Genomic DNA, 22376 nt, shown 5'->3' on the forward strand with positions numbered 1-22376 from the left:
TAAAGTTCCATCCTTTGCACAATTGATGGTCTCCCATATAATATTCTTATTTTTCAATTTTCTGGGTTGGTAATTACCAAATCCAATCTTGTGTCTGCTTTACTGTCTGATTTACTCCCGGGAAGAGTTTAGTTTAAACATGTTGCTTTCCATTTGTTTAAGCTAAAAGCTTAAAATGTCATCATTGTGCTTAAGAATAACAAAACTTTGGATTTAATGTCATTCTTTTGTAAATTCCAATTTAAATATTTATCAATAGCTACCTCCAAATATCTTAAGTCAGCAACATCCTCAATGAATTGGTTGTTAGTTACAGCTCTTACTCTTGATTGTTTTGCTATTAAAACTATAATAGCTGTTACTTTTATTTTGATCTCCAGATGATGTTCTATTAAATACCTAAATAATTCATTCAAAGCATATTGTAGACCTGTACGTTTTAAGTCAAAGATAACAGTATAATCCACACAGAATAAATGATGTATTCACTCTGTAGCTGGATTTTATTTTGTAATTTGATTTTATTTAGGGCACATTTTAGGTCCACAGTTTATAAAAGTGAAAATATGAGGGTTTGTGACTGGGTTTGTGGTGAATCATTGTTCCTTATAAAATTCTGTTTCACCAATCTGCACCAAACTTTGAACCTCTGGACAATACTGGCTGCATGACATTTGGACACCGAACCCCGCTCCCCGGATTTCAGCACAAGTCAAAATGTGTTAGTGGGCTTGTGGCTTGGCGAAGGGTTATTCCTTATACAATTCCACACTGTTTCACCAATCTGCACCACATGCTGCATAGTTACCTGTTAGGACCTTCCGGACATTACTGGCTATATGACATTTGGGAAACCCACCAGTTTCCCCGGATTTCAGCAAAACTCTGAATTTGTTTGTGGGTTTGTGGCTTGGTGGAGCGTTGTTCCTTATACAATTCCACAGCGCTTCACGAATCTGCACCAAATTTTGCATAGTCACCTTTAAGGACCCTCCAGACATTACTGGCTGCATGCCATGTGTACACCCCACCTCTTTCTCCGGATTTCAGCACAAGCCAAAATTTGTGTGTGGGTTTATGCCTTGGCGAAGCGTTGTTCCTTATACAATTCCACACCATTTCCCCAATCTGCACCACATTTTGCATAGTCAACTCTTAGGACCCTCCAGACATGACTGGCTATATAACATTTGGACACCCCACCCCTTTTCCCAGATTTTAGCACCTTCACACATGAGACTGTTTCCTGAAATCGGCTAAAAATCAATGTGGTCGTAGAAGGTTTGGTCCTCAACCCTAAAAGGCACGGTTGCCAGGACATTTGCACCGCAATGCACTGCAACAAACTACACCATGCAAGGGTGAGGCAATAGGTGGGAGAGAACACAGTAGGTCCCAGGGTTCAGTAGCACACCAACTCGCGCCTCCCCCCATCGTCTGCTCCGGTGTATGTCAGCCAGCCACGCATGCCCATTCTCAGTAGAGTTTACTTCAGAGTGCAAGGCACATCAAGCAATAAGTGAATTGGAACAACGACCTACAGGATCAGATTTTCAACAATTGATGAGAATGTTGTCATGTCTGTCCACAGAACCCATCCGGGGAACGGGTACTTTTTGCTAGTAAGTGATGTAATTAGGGACTAAGCCACCACTAGTGTAGGGCAAAATAACTGCTGTTGTACCCGACTCATCACTTTTAGGCAAATGTAGCCTTTATTTTATTTATTTTTTACCTGAAATTACTTTTTTTTGCCCAAAACATTTGACAGCCCTATAAAAAAAATGAAAATGTGCAGAAAAAGTGACGTTTCAGGCAGGGAAAACATCTCAAACTGCAAATGTTGCTCCACAATTACTCTGCAGGGTGAGTTTCAGCTGTTTTACCCTTTGGTATCTACCACATGAGTGGAAAATGTGGACTCACTAATGGTATTCTGGGTGCATTGGCAGATCAGATGCAGGGGTACAAGATTTCAATGAGAGCAGGATTATAGGAAAGGATTTTTGTTCACTCTCTTGTGCAGGATCATCAATAAGCGCAAGAATATGTGGATTCTATACAGGCCCGCAGAAACCTGCAGGAAAGAGCACTTCACAGGATGTCTGCATCGAGGTGGACAGTCGCAGACTTGCATCCATGAGGTGCGTATCAGAAAGAGAATCTACCGTGGAACATCCCCACGTGTGCATGTTTTGCTTACCCATAAGCCTGCTGTAACCTAGGAGAGACTATTGTAATTTCAGTGTGGCCTTGTTCTTGGTGATATCTCAATGGTGCCTTCTTTACTATACTGAAAGCAGAGGATCTGCCAATGGCACTTAGCATCTCATTCCAATCAACCCAGAGAATCCACTGTGAAGAGCTTGAAGGCTTCTGTATGTGCTCATTGGGCTCTTTTTGGTGGATTCTCTTTTCGTTCTGCACCTCATGTATGTGGATGAGGGATTGCCTGCAGGCACCGTGCAGAAATCCTTTGGAAGGAGTGTATCATCATTATTTTACCTCAGCTTTGAAGTGTGGCGTGCTGTCTGCAGGCCCCATGCAGAAATCCTTTGGAAGGAGTGTATCATCATTATTTTACCTCAGCTTTGCAGTGTGGCAGCACAGCACAGGAAAAACAAAGGCAATTGCCATTTCTGTCTTACCTTGTTGTTGGGGGTATCCGGTGTGCCCTTGCACACTACCACCCCCTCCTGGGAAAACAGTTGTGAGTCAAAAATGGCTTTGCAGATCGTATTCCCAGAAGGCATGGACTAGTAAAGGTGTAGAGCAGAATCTCATGCCCCTGCCTGATCCCCACTCCCAGAAGACCACACAAACATGACCGTTCTGCTGTAAGCAGAATCCTCATGAGAGTCTGCTCTATGAATCTGGCAGCAATGTTACCAGACTACGCCGATGACGCTGTACTCATTTCCCTCACACCAGTTGACCTTGAAAGGCAGTTCAACATATTTAACACATTCTGTAAAGAGCAAGGTCTAAAAATGTATTGTAATAAAACGAAGTAATTGGTTTTCTCAGCAGGCAAGAAAACGAAAGACCCTTATGCTGGATGGACATAAAATCCAACAAACTCAGACATATGATTATCTTGGTATGAGGGTCACTGAAAAGGGTAACTGGAGTACACATCTCGCCAAAGCTGGCCTGACTTGGAGTAGATATATTGGGGGCAGTGGCTAACCTTTCTGAATCCTTTGGTAATGGAGCAGTGAGTGTGCCCATAGAGTCTTATAAACGGCAAGTCCAACAGGCTGCACTGTATGGTGCAGGGCTGTGGGGCCAATTAAACTGCAAGGCCATATCAACAATAGAAAATGGCTTTCTAAAGAGGATCCTTGGCCTGCCCCGTAGTAGTCCTACCATTGCCTTACATCTCGAGGTAGGAATACAGAGTATACATTTTTTTAGCCAACGTGAAGCCCCTAGTGTATTGGGCTAGAGTCTGTAGCTCGCCACACCTGGGAGGATTTAAGGAGGCTGACAAAATTCTATCAGACTTGGAGGGGGGGGGGGGTTCTAGAATCCCTTGGTGTTCGCACATTAGCCAACACCTGGGTATGATTGGGCTGAGTGGAGCATGGGAGAGTCCGGGCACAATTAGCCCACTATCTAGGATAGTAATTAAGTCAGCCGTATGAAGCCAATGCCATGCTTTCTAAGATCTATGATTCAGTTACCCTGTGTATATACTGGAGAAGAAAGCCATTGTTGGGCTATGAGTGGTTCTTGGACACAGAAAAACCGTAATTCCTAAGATCGCTTTATGTTAAGTTTAGATTCGGAACAATCCCTCTTGATGAGCTCCTGAACCAGTGGGATCCATTGGTCTTTGTCAAGTGCTCTCACTGTAAGATTGTCGTGGAAAATGTTATTCATTTCACACTAATCTGTTCTCTATATTTGAGGCGTAGGGAACTTTACCTACGACTGTTCGCTACCCATTCTGTAAATATGGAACCAGGAACATAGCCCAAACAATGGACCTCTGCTACAGTACAGTTAATTGAGCCCCGGTTTTTACAATGGTGAAGTATCTTCACAAAGCATGGCTAAAGAGACTGGAATTTCACAATTTAGCTGTATGAACCTTTTCTTTTTTTTTTATTTACGAGATTATAATCGCCAAAAGCGATTTTTACAAGGTTTCTGAAAGAAAAAGCAAAGACGTGAAGATATGAACCTTTTCTTTCTGTGCTAGGATGATAGCGCCCAGTATTTCGGTTAGCTGATGGAAGCCTGATGATTCAGTGAGTACCAATAATCAGCAGTATGGTTGTGGCAACATTGAACCAGACCCACCGTTTATCTTATTTCCACTGAGAATCAGTGTACTATGTTTTATTGTTTAACTTTTTTAATTCGATGTGTTCTTAGAATGTTCTTTATCTGGATTGTATATTTGTATATGTGTGTCTTATGGATTTTTTCTAATATAAACATTCAAGAGAGAGTGCCACATGCCCACAGTGAATTCTCAGTCGGGCGACACACAGATGGCAGTTCCCACACACAGGAATCATGTGATGTGGAAGCAAAACGAGGAAAGCATTTTTCTGCGTTTTTCTTGTGAATACGCCTTTAAGAGAATGAGTACCTTATAGCTTTCACGCCCCGGCTGGGGGGCGGACATGGGCTTTAAGGTCCCGCCAGCCGGTCCGCGGACCAGCCAGCCAGGGCGTGAAAGCTATTCACACTGTGGGATTTCCCATCTGCCGTCAGAGTAAAAAAGAAACTCAAAGAAATGTCCGCCACCATTAAAATAGTAAAGGGACTAGGTCCCTTTTTGGATGACGGCAGCCATGGAAAACACATTTTAAAATGGCTGCCGTCATCCGAAAAGGGACCTAGTCCGTTTCCTGTTTTAATTGCAGCAGCCAGACGGAAGGGGCATCAGGGACCAGAGCGCAAGGCTCCAGTCCTGCAGGTAGGTTGGGGTTAGGGGAAGGGGAATTTGTTTTTTCTAACATGTGAAGGCAACAAGGAGAGTCTCCCTGTTGCCTCCCCATGTTAGAAAAAAAAAAAAAGTAAAAAGGAAGTGCCACCCGCGGAAGGGTCTCGGTGGCTGCAACAGCAGGCAGGGATTGTGTATTCTCGCCCCCTGTTCCAGTCACCTGATTGACTGAACGCTCTTCACTGGGTGTGACTAATGAAAACATGACACAAAACAAGGACATTCAGTAACTAGACTGACGTTTGTCATAAGGATTGCCACAATCCTCAAGAAAACTCGACTGAGATGAAAGAAAACTGTAAAATATTTGTAGTAATCACTGAACGTGATCAGCAATGCATGTGATTTTACGTTACTGTAATGCTTCATGCTCAAATTTTGGGTGCCTTTTGTACTAACTTTTTATAATTTTCAAAATAAATGTCAGTTTTCATTTAGCCTTAAATAGTTTCTAGTTGCCATTTCCATTGCAAAATACCAAAGATACTATAAAGTGTGAGTGATGCACGCAGTAGGCCGCAAAATTTCATTAGCGATATGGCCTTTGTGATCAAACAAGATTAGTGATAGCATTTGGCCTTGAATGGTAGTTACACGAGTCCAGACCTGCCCTGGAACCATCTCAACACTACAGCAAATAGTACTTTTAATCAGCCTTGAACCTGTGTGCAAAAAGGTCGGACACCATCGCAACAACCCTTTACACAGAGATTCTCGGTGCACGATAACACATTCTATGCCAATATTACTAGCTGTGCTTTAAAAAGATACACTCTGAGCCTAGAGCCAGATCAGTCAGCTGTCCTCGAAGTATCACACAAGCACACATACTAGCCATAGCCGCATTCGATCAATGCCGTTTTTTTTTATTTGATACTCACATCGTTGGTGGTGGGTAAAAACATCGATTTTTTTTGTGTTTTTTTTTTTATTTTGGTTGGCTGAATAATCAACTTTTCAAAATTACAACATATTATTATGCAAAAGCCAATAAAAAAATAACTAATAAAAAGATTTCATCAATACATAAAACAATCATATTGAGACTCGAACATTATTGCAGAATTCTGAGAACATAGGCATCAAATTAAGAAGACACATAGAATGAAAAAGGGGAAAAGGAGTACAATAAACTACAAACATAAAACCTTCATGAATCCATAGAGGGATGATTACCTCTCTCTTCCCCCTTTACCGCCTTTATTTGACTGTAAACAGGTAGATGGTGGTTGGGGGGGCTTGGGGTTTGGTATATAGAAAGGAGCAATGGGGGAAGGTAAGAGAAGAGCGGGCGTCTCCCCTGTACCCTCCCCCAATTTTGCTGTAAGAATTCGGCAAAAAGATATTCGCTCAAGCAAAGAATGTTGTTAGTTTTAACATTGAACCTTTTATTTAGTACAATGTACATTTTTCTTTGACTTAGCACCATATAGACTCAATACATATGTTTGAAATTTAAAAAATGCTAGGTTCAATTAGCAAGTTCACAGAACATCTGAGAGCTCCTGCCTAAAAATGACTGAGAGGTTGAGGTCCCCTGATGGTGCTGCCTCGTCATTGGATGTCGCACAAACTTTAATTGAAGGCGCAGCAAAATAATTCGAGGTGCATGTAAGCACACCCATGAAGTTAATTTCCCAAAACGCACATTGGCTCTTTTTTTTGGCAAACATGTGCTGCAATAAGAAATTGCATATGCATATTATTCTCCCAATCCCAAGAATATTTTTCTAAAAATTAACACCAATACAAATTAAACATTTTTTTAACTAAAATGAATCACTATGTGACATCCGATGGAGCACAAATGGGAGATCCTGGAGGGAAAAAAAAACTAAGAATTAAAGAAGACCAGTTAAAATGCCACAAAATATAGAAGACTGAATTATTTCGAAAAAGGTCTTCTTGGAATAGGCCTTTTGGTAGTTCCACTGATGCAGAGGCCCCACTGTGAGCCTGTCACGATCCACGAAGAAGTACAGGCTGTGCCATAGACACCTTGGCCGGTCTGGGCCATCATGCATGCTCAATGTTCATGATGATCATGCATGCTGAACCATATGTATTTCACATAGCAAAAAAACAAGGTCGGCGGGGTCTGGCCCCTCATGCCCACATGTAGCAGTCACCACTGTGCACGGGCAGTAACATCGTTATGCACATGCCAGTGGTGGAGACTGCAGCTTTTAGGGACAGGTAGCCCCAGAATGGACATTGCCATTGTAAAGGATTCAAGGTCTGTGGGCTGGTGAAGAGTTTTGTTGGAGGGGCATTAACATTGCCCATGAATTAGGGCCAGTGACCGAGTGTGTTGAGTGAGCTGCAAGTAGGGGAGTTTGGTGGTGAGAGGTTTTGCTCCAAGAACACCTTTACAATAATGTGTTTAAGTAGTGCTTTTAAAAGCACAATGTATGACAAAATGACAATTTACAAATTGGTTTTCAAGGGTAACATACGAAAATATTTCAGAGATGCCATCTCACCAACAGTACACACAATCCTTTTACAACATGCCCATGATGCTTGTGTCCCCATTATATGGCAGCATTGCCACAGTAAATCTCTTCATGAAGTTGTGCTCATAATATATGGCAGCTTTCCCAATTTAAATTACTTTGGTGTTGCAGCTACAGTCTGTACCTGTGTGGTGACAATAAATAACTTATGCCCACTATCTTTGCCGGTAAGGTCAATGGCCCTCATTACGACCCTGGCGGAAAGTAACTGACCGGACCGCCATAGCGTAAATAGCGTTTCCGCCATTGCACGACGGAGTAAAGTGCGGCTAATTCTGACCCATCGGGCACGAGCACTACGCCATGGCGGAAGTGCAAAGTCCGCGATGGCGGAAATGTCCCCAAAACGCCCCTCACCGCCGTCGTACGGCGCCCTAGGTGCAATTCCGCCACCCATCATAGCGGTCACCGTAATGAGCGGTAATCGCAAAATACGGTGACCGTAAATATACGGAAACGGAAGTAAAAACATGGGCCCGGAACGGGAAACAGCACGCCGTACACCTATAAAATCAGAATCCCAACACAACCAGCAAAAATCCTACCCTGAGACACATCCCAACCCGTTAGCCACCCTAGTGAAAACAAGAAAAATGGGAAAAGTTGCGAAAAAAGCGTGCGACCGCAAGCGGCAGGTCCACTTCTCCCATGAGGAACTCACCGTGCTCACAGAGACCCTCCAGGAGAATTCTGCCGTCGTCTTCTCGACGCAAATGACCAGGACGGCACTTGCGAACAAGAAGGCCATATGGGCCCTGGTGGCACAGCGGGTAAGTGCGGTGGGGACCGCACCCCGCAACCCACAGCAATGCAGAAAGCGATGGGACGACTTGCGGATACGCGTACGGAGCATACTATCTGCCAACCGTAACATTGCCACAGCTACCGGGGGAGGATCGGAATCACCCATCAAGTTGACCCCCTGGGAAGAAATATGTGCATCCACCATTGGAATGGAGAGTATAGAGGGAGTCGGAGGGATGGAGAAAGGAGTGCAGACATCCGAAGAATCAGGTAGGTGGGCCAAATAAAACAATGCTAAATCCACAATGTCCAATCATGTGAAGTACCATGTGTCCACATAGTGCAACAGAAACACATGTCCAGGAGAACGGCCACATACATTGGCCTGATAGCGCACTTTAAAACTCACATTAAATACATAAATAATTAAAAATCCTAAAAACACCCTCTACCCGTGCAGCATGCACACCCTAACTGCAGGCTGCAAAACAACTGCATCCTCAATCCACACAAAAATGAAACCACCTCCAAGGCCCTGACCCAAATCACCCTCAGGTACCACCCCAATGCATGTGATACATTGCCATTCCAATTTCCACAGACCCATAAATAACGCTCGCCCTCCTTTACTCCACCACAGGGTCCGATTCAAACGACGAGCTCCAGGACACCCCTACCAGCACACCTGCAAAGAGGGCCAAGACCAACGGCCAAAGACCCTCCACCTCAGCTGCACGGATCAAGACACGGCAGCAGCACAAATCAAGTGGCAGCACACAGGAGGGGACTTCAACAGGCACCCCAGCAGCCAGCATGCCCACAACAGCAGCACCACAGGTCCCCCCAATGGATGCCACAGAAGGCACTGCTTCTGGTGGCAGCAGCACCATAGGTGACACTGCATTAATGGCAGCATGCTCCGACACAGAAAACGGTGCTGTCCATGTAGGATCCATCCATGACCTGTCTCAATCCCCCTGTTTGTTTCATCCCGTACACCATGAGGATACCACGCAGGGGCACCCACAAGACGACGACTGGCCATCCCCCACAAGCCCTGTGGCAAGGCAACATGAGGTGATCAGACCCTCTGTGACACCACCGCAAATGGCCATGGCCCAGCAGAGGCAACAGTCCCTCGACCAGGTGATCGTGCAACAGCAGCAACTGGCCACGCTCCTCAAGGAGCATGCTGATGAATGTGGGGGTACTAAGGCAGCCATAGAAACATCAACTGAGATACTTAGGTCAGAAATGGAGAGAAGCACAGAGACACTAAGGGCACAAATGGAGAGAAGCACCGAGAGCCTGAGGGAACAAATGGAGAGAAGCACCGAGAGCCTGAGGGGGGAACTGCATGCGACGTCCAAAGACGTATGTGCTGAACTTGACGCTGTGCGCCGTGTGCTCACTGAGCTCTCACAAACCCTTAGGGACATGCATGGACGTGAGCAGGCAGAGACATCATCCGTTGCAAGTTCCGTCCAGGGCAGCCCCCAACGTAGATCGGGGAGGAACCTGCGCTCCATAGGCAGGGGTGCCCCTGATACCCGGAGAGGGGGCTTGCAATAGCGTCTGCCCACTGACAATGAGCATCTTTGGACACTGGTGTTCGGGGGGGAGGTAGGAGGGTGGAGGGGGTGTGTTGGGCATTCTTGGGTGGCGGGTCGATGGGGTGTGTAACATAATTTCACATATGCTATAAACAATTCACAATCATCCAATGAGATGTGTGGACATTGATCTTTGTGTACGAGGCCTTTATAGGCGTACAGTCCATATTGTGCATGTTCCAGACACACACAGTGCCACAAATCCCGTGTCCATGTATCAGCCACCAGGCGTGAGTGCTAGAAGCATGAATCTATGAGAATCTGACGAATTTCACGGCCCTCCTGTGCCTCGCGGACTCCTTGAGGTACTGCCACATCCCCACCCTCATCATGACCATCTTCAGGTGCTTGCAGTCCTGCGTCAGGGGGCATGGGCACATTTCTACGTACGCACATGTTGTGTAGCATGACACATGCCATGACCATCTTTGCAACCTTCTCATGGCGGTACAGGAGTGCCCCGCCAGACCTGCTGAGGCAGCGGAAACGAGTCTTCAGTAGGCCGAATGCCTGTTCTATGACTACACGGGTACGTGAGTGGGCATGGTTGTAGTCCTCCTCATGCTGGTTCTGTGGGTTCCGGAGTGGTGTAAGGAGCCATCTCTTCAGTGGATACCCGGCATCACCTGTATGTGGATGTATAAAGGATGTTTGTGGAATGACATTGCTACGTACGCATCCCCCCCCCCTTCCTGCCAGGTCATTGCCGCATCACATACCCCACATTATCATGCATGAAATGAGACTCACCGAGTAGCCAGGATCTGTTCCCTGCGTGTCGCTCCATGTAGCGTGGTATTGTAGAGTTCCTCAAGACCATGGAATCATGAGTTGATCCAGGAAATCGGGCACAACAATGTGTAATGATCCTGTTGGAGTCACACACCATTTGTACATTAAGAGAATGATATTGTTTTCGGTTGCGGTACTGGGCCTCCATGGCATGTGGCACAACCAATTCCACATGGGTGCAGTCGATGGCACCAATGCAACCCGGTATGCCGGCAAGTGCATGGAATCCCACTTTCGTGTTCGTAATTTCCTGCTCCGAGCGTGGTAGAGAGATGTAGTCGTCTGCGTGCTTCAGGAGGGCATCGAGCACTTGCAATAGTGTCCGTGACAACAGTGGCTGTGAAATGCCATGCAACTGTCCGACTGTGTGCTGGTAGGTGCCTGTGGCCAGGAAGTGTAGTACAGACACCACCTTCAGTAGGGGTGGGATGGCGGTTGGGCTATCTATCATGCTGGCAAGGTCAGCGTGTGTCATGTCCACAATGGCGGTTATGGTGTCCCGGTCCAAACGGTCGAGGGTGTGGATCTGCTCATCGGTGAGGTTGAACGGATGAGCTCGGAGGCGTGGGATAGCGGGCTGCCTGCGTGGTGGTAGTGGCTGTGCTGGTGGGCCTTGCTGGCCCTGCCTTGCCCTCCTCCTCCTCCTCCGTCTCCTCTGTGCGGCCGGTTGTTGTAGTAGTTGGTGTTCGTCTTCTTCTTGAAGTTGGAGTACTTGCAGTGCTATCAGGTCCCCCAGGGCCAACATCGCTAGTCCTGCCGGTAGCATTTTGGAGTGGGTGTGGTTGTGGGAGGGGGTTGGGTGTGCAATTTATGTGTTTTCAGGCTGTATGGCCTCCACCTGTGGTGATTCATTCCACCTGTGCAAGCTGCAATCCCCTTTGGGCGAGCACGTCCCGCACACAACGCTGCAATTCGACGCATGGCATCTTGCTATTACAATCATGTATTTAATCCCGATGGCAGTGGAATATTTGTTCATATGTTCATTCTGCAATGGTCCCATTGTTTCACATACTATCTTTACAGTCGCGAACAAACTTGTGAAGGGTCAGTGGAATGTAGTACTCGATTAACGATGGACCCTCATGCAGCACTGTACCGAGGTTCACCGACGGGTGGGGCGTCCCATTTGTGAGTGAAGCCAGTTGCCATTTTCACACACTGCCGCACTACAGGGATGATTTTTTGATTTCAAGCGGTCACAGATGCCTTTTCGACGTGATGTTGCAAATGTGGAATTCGAGGACAGCGCTTTCGGTTTTCAGCTAGCGGCGAGGAGACGCCCACAGGTCTGACTGCAGATATTAAGTTCTATTGTTTAATGTCCTTGGGACAGGGGCCATGGCGAGAATGCAATGATTGATATGAATAGTATGGGATGCGCAATAGCGTAGTGGACGATAAGGCAGGACGTTCCCAAATACATGTTACTTCACAACACTAGAATTCCGGCCTGGAGCACAGTGGATTTTGCAGACTGCATTACGCACAGACTCAATGGAAATTTCACATGTTATGTGAGTAAATAATCAGGCGTTTTCATACGGGGATGAGGGTATGATGTATGTATGCATGGACAGATGATTTAATTGAGAGTTTACCATGTACATGGCTTTTTGGAATCTATCCACTTCCCCTGCGCTATGTGATGCAGAGCTGCCATAGTGGGACCATCGTCTATCTGCCCTTGTTGAACCCTCCCTGTCTCGACGCGCCTTCAAACACTTGTGTCTATGCACGTTACTGATCCCATCTAATGGATTCTGTCTTAACAGACGCATGCACACAAACACTCGTTTGTAATAGTGTATTCACCTCGATTTATATAGTTATGATTCGCAATTGATTTTTGGGTGTGAATAATCGTTTTGAGTGGGCTAACATGCATATGGCTGTAGATTTGGTGTGATCATTGAAGTGAGTAATTCAAATTAAGTTCTGATGCCCATGCCATTCTTTTTCATTTCATTTGGGTGACAGGTATCTCCTCCCCTTTTGCCGCTGCCATCTGTATGCCACTCCTGCAGATGGCTTTTACTCCCGACACCTGCTGCTTCGTGTTAATCAGTGGAGCACCATTACGATCTTATGGGACGATCGCCAATGGGCCACATGCCCTTACGCAGTACTAGTGGCTAGGAGCAACATATCGACCTTTCAGCTGGACTAGTGCCTACCTAATGGGACGGCCCTGTGGTTCTAGGCGCTTCCATGTTGCCTTTTTGAACGTGTATGTAGCCCCTGTGTACCATGAAGGAACAGGGCGTCACACAAGCAGAGGCTGGTCATTTATTGCGGATGCAGCCCACAATACTGAAATGTATTTTGGAGTTCATGACCTAATGGCTGTATGGGCTTGGTGATTTTGTAGTGCATTAAATTTCTATTCTGATATTAACCGTGTAGCGTTATTCTTTGCAAGTAATGTAGCATATTCCTATTTGTGGAGCGATGGATTGTGAGTAGATCTGCATTGGGTTCCGGCTTCTGGTTATAGTTGCGTGGTACTGTACTGGGCGCGTTTGCCTACGAAGCCCAGTGAGGTCAGGGATAGGGGCTGCCATTATGACTGTTTTAATGATGTCATGCTCAGGGGCGGGGGATTAGCTTTTGTGTGACAGATGCCGGTCAGCCAGGTGGATTGGTGGAATGATGTGATTATCAGAAAATGGCTAGTCACAGGTGCCTGTGTTTGCGTGCGTTTCTTGGAGGGAGACTGAGGTCATGTCCATTGGAATAGCTTCTGTATTCGTGCCATCTGTGCCCTGCAGCTCCCATTGGCCCCTCTTGAGATGGGCCTGGCTGCTCAGTCACTCTGCCAACTTGTGTGGTACATGCTTATGCTGATGGTTGGTTTGTTTACTGGCAAGAGTACAGGGCTGGTGCAGTCTCCCTCAGGATACTGCTTTGAATGTTGCCTTACACTGGTGTCAAGCGATGGGGGCCTGTTGTTGTTTTGTCTCATATTTCAGTTCATGTTGCTGTACTTGACCCTTCACGTGCCTGTGCTGCATCAGTACGGCAATGGTGACATGGCAAATATGGATGGCCACTCACAAGGCACTTGGAGCCCCTACATTCATTTGTTCGTTGGCATGCATGGGTGACGTGTACATTTCACTGGTTGCATTGTGCGACTTAATTGCACCTACGAGGAGTTGTGCAATGTGGCCAGGGAGTGGTGTACAGGCACTCAGTAGGGCCATTTACGGTTGGTTCGCGTTGCCGTTCTTCTCACCATGGCGGAATGGTACTTTCCGCCATGCTTGATGGCGTTAGGTACATGTCCGCTAGGGTCAGAATTCGCGTACCGTTGCGCCATGGTGGTAATTACGGTTTCGCATGGCGCGCGTGCGCGTACTTGGTGCAGTTAGCGTTGGAGTTCACTACGGTGTCGCTAATGGCATCGTACTTTACGGTGACGGGTCATAATCGCACCGAGCGCTATTCGATGGCGGTATTGCATTTCCGCCATCGTTTTTCGATTTCCGCCAGGGTCGTAATGAGGGCCAATGTAAATTAGCTTCACAATCCAGAGGTCACACTCTATGCCATTATGATCACTATGAAGTTGCAGCCTCAATCTATGCCAGTATGGGCACTGTAAATCATATTCATTAGGCTGTGGCCGCAATCTATGCCAGTAGGTTTACTGTTAATCTCTTTCATGAAGCTACTGTCACAATCTAGTCTGGAATACTCAATACAGTAGCACTTTGATGGTGTTGCATTAACAAAATAAGCCAGCATTATCTGTAAAAATAACTTTCATGGTGCAGATCCTGCACCCCAACAAATTCCTACATCACTGCTACACAAACACAGATACACACACATTTGCCTGTGCACACACATTCAAAATCATGCACACACACATTGCAATACATTAAAACACACACAGACATACAAACACATGCAACTGCTTTGGTGGCCTTCTCTCAGTCCAGGCAGGACAAAGGCAGTGCTCTGCTACACGTCAGGCAGGAGGGCTCCACCTTGGTTGCCTAGCAGCAGTGCTTGATTGATGAAGTGCCGGTGCGCTGGGCAGCTCACCACTGGCAATGCTTTGCTTCTAGGTCAGCCCTGAATGAGGCAGTGGTCACTGTTCCCCCATTTCCTCATGGTCCACTAGCCCTGCACAGCAACACTGCAGTGAGGTACCCTGCAGTGTCAGTGGCCACTGCTTTCGAACTTTGCCTCACTTGTGAGGCATGCAATAAAAACGTTATTGCAATAATTAAAACATGAATTAGGATGTCTAATTAAACAGTTTCACTGACAATGTTTTCACATCCATAACTTTAGTTTTATTTTAGTTTATGTTTCATTGGATTGGTGATTTGCATGGCACCAAACATGATCACTGATTTTCTTCAAGATGCACCAGATTATAAAGAGATCAACAGAGAGGAAACAAGGCGGGCTGTGTGCAAAGAGAAGGGGAACATGGTGAGACATACATGGCATTTTGGATATAGCTGCAATTGCACTGCCGGACCATGCACCAGTTTCCACTATTTCAAATGCTGATCTCCTCCGGGTATACCCCAGTTTTCTCACTGGGACAACATTCTGGTCAATGGGGCAGATGTTCTCAGGGGAGTTCTGTGATGCTAATAAAGCCTCAGATGTCTAAATCTCAGTGATATTGGGAACATTGCCAGTGGCCTTGCATGGACATTTCATGATCTATGCATGGGCAGGGAACATGGAAAAACCCACCAAGAATGCAAGGGGTTTCTATTGGGAATTAAAAACACTAGGGTGTATGCTGAAATAGGATCTAGAAGTCTACTGCAATGGATATGTATGCTAACAAAGGAATTAGATTTACAATGATCCAAAGTAGCTCATCGTTACAACTCAAAGTCAGATCCAAGTTTTACACTGAAGGTAATAAAGCTGGGATGCCACGTGCATCCTAAATGAAGAACAAGAGAGCAACAAATACATTGGGGGTCATTACGACCCTGGCGTTAAGGGTTTAACAGCGCCGTAAAAGGTGTTGGCGCCGTTAAACCCTTAACGCCTGATTACGAGGTCTCTTTGCGGCTCCCGACCTTAACGGCTGGTCTTGACCAGCCGTTAAAGTAGGGACCCGCAAAGGGACTTCCGAGGTAATTATGGTACCGCAATTTGCAGTACCGTAATTACCGCCTTCCCCAGTCCCATTGAGCCCCATGGGGCAAAAATGGGAATGGGGAAGGGCCAATGGTAAATGGGGAATTACCGCCCTGCCAACCTTGGAATGGGGCGGTATTTCCCCATTTACCATTGGCAGACTTGTTACAATACCGGCAGCAACCATGGTGCTAATAGCGCCATTGGTTACCGCCGGTGTTGTAATGAGGGCCATTGAGTCCATTGAGTGCATGGAATGGTAAACCAATTCATAAATGTGATGAAATAATGCCGGCATTGCTAAACTACAAGAATGAACTTTATTCTAGTCAAACAAACCCTGATGAAAATAATGTTAATTATTTTTAGGTGAAAAGACCCATGAGGGGGTTGGCTGTGGGTGGGGTGGGACCAGATTTAATTGCTAGGAATCAGAATGACACTAGCGTAATAGAAAATTGGAAAGTTAAATGCAGCTGACAGGTTGATGATACAGTTCTTCGGGAAGCTTGAAGATGTGCTCTTACCAAGACTGCTTGCGACTTTTAAACTATGTGCCAGATGGTCATTGATGGGGGGAACACTTTCTAAAGTAATGGTCATCCTTATTCCAAAAGAAGGTAGAGAAAAAACACCAAGAGCAAACTGTTGACTGATCTCACTTCCTTAGTCTTGGGGGTAGGAGGTGGGGCGATCTCAGGGTCTGGGTGACATGTGGTGCTGAGCCCAGGGGAAGCATATGTAGGTTCTCTGCCATTTCACACTATCCCCATGTCTTTTGGCAAAGTCTTGTCACATGGAATAAAATCAAGCTTCTGTCTGGTTAAGAGAAGTTCCAAGAATGTCCAGAAAATCTAAAACACTGCCACGTGCACCTACTCCCAAAGGTCACCACATGAAGTAGCCAAGGGACCCCTAGATCCCGCAGGGTCTCCCATTGGCCAATCCCAAGCTCTGCTAATGTAACTTTGCGGTTGTATGAAAGAGGCATTTACCAAGTCCCACTCCTAATGACAACACAGAGATTGAATTTCCTGGACCTGGGGAACACATTGACCATAGTCAAAATGCTGCTCTCAACATTCCAGAACCTTGCTAAGGTGACCACACCTTGAGAAACCTTTGTTTTACTGAATGCTGAAAGCAGAGCTCTGAGGCTCCATCCTGCTCCATCCTTCTTCTTGCATTGATGAAGTGTAGATCCAAAAGGAAGGTTGACCTTAAGCAAGACTTGTCCCATGGATGCATGCAAGGAGAGGCAAGGCCACCGACGTGGCAGGGAAGCTGTGGACAATTCCATCACAACCAATCCAATACCAAAACCAGTGTGAGGGAGGACCGTAGTGTGATTAAGGGAGGGCTGTCACATAGGACGGGGCTGCATGCTACATAAACCGCTGAAAACATTGCAATGTTGTGGGTGTTTGGAAGCAGAGTGGGAACAGTGGAGAGAGTTGGAGGAAAAGGCAGGTGAATATTGAGATGGGGCCAACAGAAGGAGGATGGAGATAAGTGGCCATGGAAAGAGAGGAAAGAGGTAGACAGTAGTAAGGAGGTGGTGAGAAAAAACATCAAAAGAAGTGAGGTGGCTGTAGTGAGTGCTGAAAGGAGAGAAAGGGGAGGGATTACAGGGGAGAGTGTAGATGGCATCAAGAGAGAGCCAGGGAAGTTTGTTCAGAGGAGTGTACTCAAGAGGAGGTTAATGATACACCACAGTAGATGAGGAGGCGTGTGTTGAGGAGGAGCGTTGAGGGACCAGAGGCAAGGCGGAGTGCTGATTTCAGGAGTAGTTTGGAGGTGGGTTTAGAAGAAAGGTGAAGGAGTGTATTAATGGAACAATTGTTAGAGGAGTTGAGGAAGAGGAGAGGAAGAACATCGGGAGTAGTTTGAAAGAGGAACTGAGGAGGAGGGGGTCTATTCAAGAGGAGTTGGAAGGAAAAGATCAGAGGGAAGTGATAAAAAAGCAGGCTCACCATAAGACTGAGGTATGTCAGTGGAGGGGCAGTGGAGCTATGAGTATGAAGCAAGGCATCAAGAATGCAGAGGAGAGATATAGGAGAGGAGAGACCAGCAGGTGGAGTAAAGGCACTCTTAGGCATGAAACATTTGCGACTCATCAAGAAGGTAGATGAGGAAAGGTATTGGAGACTAAAGCTTGGACTCTAAGACAGAGAGGTGAAAAGGGACCCCAGTCCCTGAAGATCTGGGAAGTTCAGTGATCCGTAGATAAGTGAAGGTGGCTATCCTCTTGGTTGAAATTATGGGGCTTATACAGCTATCAACCAGCCCTACCTTTTGCTGTTGACTCAGCCAAATGTGCAGCTACACGTAGGGACCCTTAAACTAAGGTGAGGGGTCTTTCAGGAGTTGAGGATGAGAAACAGAGTGCCTGAAGCTACAGAAGCAATCATCAAGAAGGAAGTGTGGGGACACTCAACCCCCAAAATCTGTGAGTTACTCAGAAGTGACAACATGTCCTTAAAAGGAATCCCAGGATTCAGGGTTATTAAACCAAGAGACTTACTTTTCCCACCCCGGGGAGAAGTCATCCTGACATTCTTCTACAGTCTCCTTAGTTGGCCCCTTGGTGTAAAATACATTTGTAACTTTTTCATAAACTTAAACATTTGTGTCTGGCTCCTATTGACACTACTTTCCTTTTGACAGCCTGTTAAACAGAGGCAGTGAATTATTTGCTACTGTCTTATCTATACCTATTTTGAGATCATCCTGACAAAACGAATTCATAGAGACCACATCAGTTTTGTGAAAAAATAGCCTGGCTCATCTAAGTCAGTAATGGCCTGGCAAAAAGAAGTGATGCAATGTGGGTGGCATTAGCACTTGGTACAGTAAAGGGCTCGAACTGCATGGAGTGGCCTTAGCTGTGGAGGGCTTTGAGGTAGTATGGTACAGGTGAAGGTTTTTTAATCTGACCAATATCTTAAACTTTTGCCTACAGCTGCAATACATGGAGACAAGAGATACTCTGAGTACTTTGAGCTAGGGTGAGGTACTTGCAAAGGGTGCCCCTGTCCTCAGTCTTGTAAATCTTGGCACTGGAATTGTTGATGTCAATGCGCAGGGTTAATGGCAGAATGTATGGGACAAAGGTGTGGGGTGTAGGTTAAAGAAGCTATATAGGCAGATTACCTTCAACCATGTATATCCAAGCATGAGAGCTGTCTGCATGGATGTTTGGAAAGAATCCCTCTCTGAATATAAGTTGAATATTGAGATTTTCATTCCAAAATGCAACTCCGACAAAAGGGTATTCCTCATGCATGGATTTGAGCTAAGAAGAAAAAGTCTGTTTGAAATATCTGGATATGGGGCTTTAGAAAACACTAGCAACTGTTAATGGTGAGATTGCAAAGGATTGCATAGATGACTTTAAGACTCTTCCGAAAGGGTGCACCCCATCGAGACTGAGCTGCTGGGAGAGGCTGGGGAGGCTGGAGACAATTAGGAGGATGGTTTTAGTTGTAATTCCATGCACAGTAACTATGCCACCCCATGTGTCCCTACCACCATCTTCAAAAGCAATAATTCTGCTGAAATAATCATAGATAGAGAATATGGCAGTGGCTGCTTCACCAACCTACCTCTGCATCACAGGACAGTCACTTTAATGCAATCTAGTTGCTGGTTTGTCCATGATGAGCTGTCTGGGTGACCACTGTGGTTGAACAGGAGCTGGATTCGAACAACGTTGTCGACTGTCTCCACAAAATCAAATGAGTAGCTGAAACATTATATATGTGGGCATGATGATCAGGTTTAGCCATAACTTGCTTACCAGCCACACCATTCATACTAGAGCTCTCTCTCTGGGTGTGACTGGTACAATGCGCTGAAGAATTCCAAAGCTATTCCTTTGGGGGAAAAGAAACTCTACATTGGCTTAATTGGATTAAACAAGTTATCCGGGTCCTTGAATTGATGTAAAATGGTACATCGCTGAAGGGTGTTGAAGGCCGTAGGTCTGGGTACATCCTACTGGGACAGGAGAGGGAGACATATTTGAAGCTAGTTGTAATAGTGGAAAAGATCGGGTCAATGCCTTCTCTTTCACACTCCTGCCAACACCCTCTACATTGGTCTGTGCCATGTGTTTGTATCTGATTAGCAGAACTATTTTCCAGACTTGACTAATCCTTTTGAAACTTGTTACCAGCATTCCATTTAAACTACAGCAAACGTGAAGTCTAGTGAATGGTTAAACTTAGTTTGAAACAAGACTGGAATAGCAATCTTTTACATTTTGAGGTACTGTACTTGAAAGCAACATGTGTACATATCACTCTTTTTTTGTCAGCCGAAACAGTCCTCTCACTAACACATTTCATCACTATGTTTACCTCCTTGTATCACTAGGACATGCTGTGGAAAGCCCTCTAAGAAGATGCTATAATTTCACACACGCACGCACGCACGCACGCACACACACACTCTCTCTCTTCTCTCTCTCTCTCTCTCTCTCTCTCTCTCTCTCTCTCTCTTTCTCTCTCTCTCTCTCCCTCTCTCTCTTTCTCTCTATTATCTCTCTCTCTCTCTCTCTCTCTCTTGGGGTATTTGCCCCATTTTCCAGCTGCTTAGCTGCTTACATGTTATGGCTAGCTCCATTATGGCAGTGCTTGGGAAATGTCTCTTCCTTGATTTGTAACTATGTCTATCATGTAGTAACATCAAATGTTGTGTTGTGTAGGACCTGTCATTGTTATTTGTAAGCAGTTTCCCATGTGCCATGCCTTAATTGTGAATGTACATCAGTTCCTGTTCTAAGTAAAATCAGGTAGATATGTGCTCTTACATCTATTTCTTACACTTCATGCAGAAAACACAGTTGCATTAAACTATGAAATAATCAAGGACGTGGAAGTGTTTACCCTTTCAAAGATGCCACTGTGTAATCCGCACAGTAACAGCACTGGTTATTAATGAATAATTCTCTTTTGAAAATCAATATCATGCCTTTTCTTATCCATTGTCCACAAAAAGTTTGGACCAATAATTACCAAAGATATTCAGGTATCGAAGGTCAAGTGTGAATATGACATTTTGATATTTCATTGGATACAGCTTTTTTATTGAGAAACAACCTGATGGGCACTTAATAAATGGTTAGAAGTACAGTACACTGAATAAAAGGTAATGATTGTATACATGTGCACTTCCTGTTCAAAGCTACTCACAAGCTTTCACAAATAAAAGCATGTTTTTATACCCAAAAAACATGTCTGGATTTGCAATCACATTACTTTTAGAGCTCTCATACTGCCCCATTTCAGGAGTGAGTGGTATAAGAAAGTCAGATAAAATGGTTGATTTTTATCAGTGCTTGTTTTTAACAGCACTTCAGTGCAAGGAACAACTATAAATCAAGGGCCTGCATGCACACTGGTTAAATACATGTTTCTTACACCAGTAGCACATTATACGGCTGCAATTAAGCCATTCACTCGAAGCAGGCCGCTTAGAAACAGTACTGCCAGGCTGAAGTTTAATTTCATTGTTTGATAAAGGTAGCCCAAAGAGATCCCAGGGGGGTGTACTTTGGGCAGGGAGGGGTACGTACTGGTTGAAAATGGCCATAGAAATGAGTATGGCCATGGACAGTCAATGGGTAGGTTAATAACCAAGCAACACCTACAAGCTGTGTGTCCATCTCACATGCCATTTCCCTGCTATTTGTACTCAAATGCAGTAGTTTCGGGTTATAGGTGACGCTGAAGTTCCACCTTACAGCCAAACTCAAAAAGAAACACAGGTATTGCAGCGTGTGATAAAGAGCCTCATATCGTGGCAAAGGGTGCATTGCGTGCCGGACAAAATAACAAATGTCAATGACAACTCAGTAATGCTTTGTGTATGGGGCATGTTGTTTCTACTGGCTTGTGCAGAGTAGCTCCACCAATCTCTTGATTGTATTGATTTTTAACTGCACCGCAATAGTATACACATTATAAAGTAAGTACTTATGCAAGGGGACATGTTGGCATGTATCTAATTTTATTTGACTGTAAGTTTTAAGGATATGCAAGAGTGTTTCTACTGGCTGCTGTACAAGAACTCCATTTGTTCTCTGTTTTATTTATGGGTTTGCCCCCTGCCAGCTGATTTACAGTAGCACCAGAGTAGTACGTCTCCAGTTGCTGCTCTTCTTTCCCTGCTCCCCACCCCCCCCAACAGCAGCCAGCACAGCCAAGCACCCCACAGACAATATTGTCCTTGAAAACATCTATTTTAATGTACCCTTCAATGGTGATTATGGTTTCGCAGCCATAGTCGGGGATACCTCCACAGACATGGACTTTCAGTGGATGTTTCACCTTGGGTCTACTATAGCAATAACAAGGCTGGATCGGGTAGCAATGGCCCAGGACAGAAGTTAACGATTACTACTCGATCCCGCCCATCGATGAGGGCATTATTGCTATTAGCACCCTAGGTTTTTAATACGAAAACCCCAGGGTGCTGATAGCAATCGATTTGTTTCAATGAATGGGACGCATGCATGGCCTCCCATTCATTCACATAAATACTCACATAAAATGACTGCCATGAAATTGAAGGCGGGGAGATCCTTGAACATTTCCGGAAAGGCGGTACGATACAGCGAGCATTAGC

The sequence above is a fragment of the Ambystoma mexicanum genome, chromosome 5q, assembly GCF_040938575.1.
Source record: "Ambystoma mexicanum isolate Mex_15411 chromosome 5q, UKY_AmexF1_1, whole genome shotgun sequence".
Classification (NCBI taxonomy): domain Eukaryota; kingdom Metazoa; phylum Chordata; class Amphibia; order Caudata; family Ambystomatidae; genus Ambystoma; species Ambystoma mexicanum.